Source organism: Nothobranchius furzeri, chromosome 14 (genome assembly GCF_043380555.1).
Source record: "Nothobranchius furzeri strain GRZ-AD chromosome 14, NfurGRZ-RIMD1, whole genome shotgun sequence".
Classification (NCBI taxonomy): domain Eukaryota; kingdom Metazoa; phylum Chordata; class Actinopteri; order Cyprinodontiformes; family Nothobranchiidae; genus Nothobranchius; species Nothobranchius furzeri.
The window spans coordinates 42,224,405-42,226,904 of record NC_091754.1 but is presented as its reverse complement, the minus strand read 5'-3'; the positions used below and the strand labels follow the sequence as shown (position 1 = coordinate 42,226,904).

General features: G+C 38.3%; 1 non-coding gene across 1 annotated transcript; it reads right to left on the bottom strand.

The window, feature by feature from the left end:
* Window positions 1–1,628: 1,628 nt before the first annotated feature.
* On the bottom strand, window positions 1,629–1,701 carry trnar-ucg (transfer RNA arginine (anticodon UCG)). The gene has a single exon. It is a non-coding gene; the product is annotated as a tRNA-Arg (tRNA).
* Window positions 1,702–2,500: the final 799 nt, after the last annotated feature.

Genomic DNA, 2,500 nt, shown 5'->3' with positions numbered 1-2,500 from the left:
ACTGATTGGATGTGCAAATTGCATCAAACTAATCCAAATGCCACAAAAGCTTAGCCTAGTGAACTAGACCAAATTCTTGCTTTGCAAAGTTTGGTCTAGGCATGCTCCATTGGAACCTCAGCAGCTTCTACCAGGACTCTGGCTAGCCAATCACAGCTCTCTAGAGGGGTTTCAAACACATAAAGAGCTGTGATTGGTCCATAATGGTGGGCCAATCATAGTGCTCTATCTGCTTAGTGAACAAATCACAGAGCTTTATCCGCTTTGTGGGCCAATCAGGGCACTCTATATGCCTGGTGGGTGGGATGATGCAACAGAGTGAAACAAGAGTATGTCACATTCATTGTCCAGTGGAATGCGGAGATCATTTGAAAGACAACGGTAGAACCCGCCCCACAACCGAGAGCCGTCAATGGAGCGTGGCCAGACTAAATAATACATTTATTTAGTCTGGCTTGCCAGGCTAACAAAAGCTAGTTCCACCATATCACATTTGAATTCAAAATCCAACTGAACTTCACGTCTAATAGTTTCAGCATGACTTCCTATTGGTCTAGACTGTTGAGGATTTGCCCTCGTTGTCATTTCTTTCCTCCAATCATGTATCAATCTTTCAAGCAGTTCAATCTTTCATCCCACCATCTACCCTCTCTACAAGCTAATCATCCATTCAATTTTCAATGGATCCCCCTTGATTTCCATGAGTTTTTTTGGTTATAATAAAAATCCTGCTGAGTTGCTGAAACTAATAACTGATCAAAGTAGAAAAACATAAAGGACACGTAAAAATCTTGTGATCCAAGACTTTAAAAAAGCAGAACATTATTTTCAAGTGGGTTTGCAGACACTTTCCAGAATGTAGATTGATTCCAATACATGACAGTGAAGAAATTGAAATCTCAGTTTAAAGTGGACAGAGGTAGAGTGGTGCGCTGCTTGTGTCAGAAGGATTGACTCAACCACGAAGGGACTTGAACCCTCAATATTCTGATCCGAAGTCAGACGCCTGATCCATTAGGCCACGTGGTCTTTACCTCAGGAATTTAAAGTTAGCTATTTATTTGGCTTTTACGAATTTCTATGCAAATGATTGGATGTGCAAATTGCATCAAACTAATCCAAATGCCACAAAAGCTAGTTCCACCATATCACATTTGAATTCAAAATCCAACTGAACTTCACGTCTAATAGTTTCAGCATGACTTCCTATTGGTCTAGACTGTTGAGGATTTGCCCTCGTTGTCATTTCTTTCCTCCAATCATGTATCAATCTTTCAAGCAGTTCAATCTTTCATCCCACCATCTACCCTCTCTACAAGCTAATCATCCATTCAATTTTCAATGGATCCCCCTTGATTTCCATGAGTTTTTTGGTTATAATAAAAATCCTGCTGAGTTGCTGAAACTACTAACTGATCAAAGTAGAAAAACATAAAGGACACGTAAAAATCATGTGATCCAAGACTTTAAAAAAGCAGAACATTCTTTTCAAGTGTGTTTGCAGACACTTTCCAGAATGTAGATTGATTCCAATACATGACAGTGAAGAAATTGAAATCTCAGTTTAAAGTTGACAGAGGTAGAGTGGTGCACTGCTTGTGTTATTAACATTGTCAGGAGGATTGACTCAACCACGAAGGGACTTGAACCCTCAATCTTCTGATCCGAAGTCAGACGCCTTATCCATTAGGCCACGTGGTCTTTACCTCTAGAAATTAAAGTCTGCTTTTTATTTGGCTTTTACGAATTTCTATGCAAATGATTGGATGTGCAAATTGCATCAAACTAATCCAAATGCCACAAAAGCTAGTTCCACCATATCACATTTGAATTCAAAATCCAACTGAACTTCACGTCTCATAGTTTCAGCATGACTTCCTATTGGTCTAGACTGTTGAGGATTTGCCCGCGTTGTCATTTCTTTCCTCCAATCATGTATCAATCTTTCAAGCAGTTCAATCTTTCATCCCACCATCTACCCTCTCTACAAGCTAATCATCCATTCAATTTTCAATGGATCCCCCTTGATTTCCATGAGTTTTTTTGGTTATAATTAGGGATGGGTACCTTTGACATTTGAATCGATCCGGTACTAATTCCCGGTACCTACGAATCGATACCGGTACTTAACGGTACCAATTTTCGATACTTTTGAGTGTTTATTATTTTAATTCTCTTTTATAATTAAATATATATTTTTCTCAATTTATAACAATATTTGATAAATATCACGATAAATAACATACAACTGTTTGTATTTTAACATCGTCCTTGTAGTTTTATAAGCTGATAATTAAACTGAAGCAAACATCTTTACTGTGAACTAAATTTACTGTTTATCTTCATTCCTTTTACCGACGCGTCCTTTTTCATTTGATTTTTCCTACTGGGAAGTTAGAATTTCCGAGGAGAAAGCGAACGCACCATTAGCTGATAACGGTGGCAATGGAAGCTAACATATCAAGCTAACGTTATCTTTAACAGTTTATTTAGCTGCTGG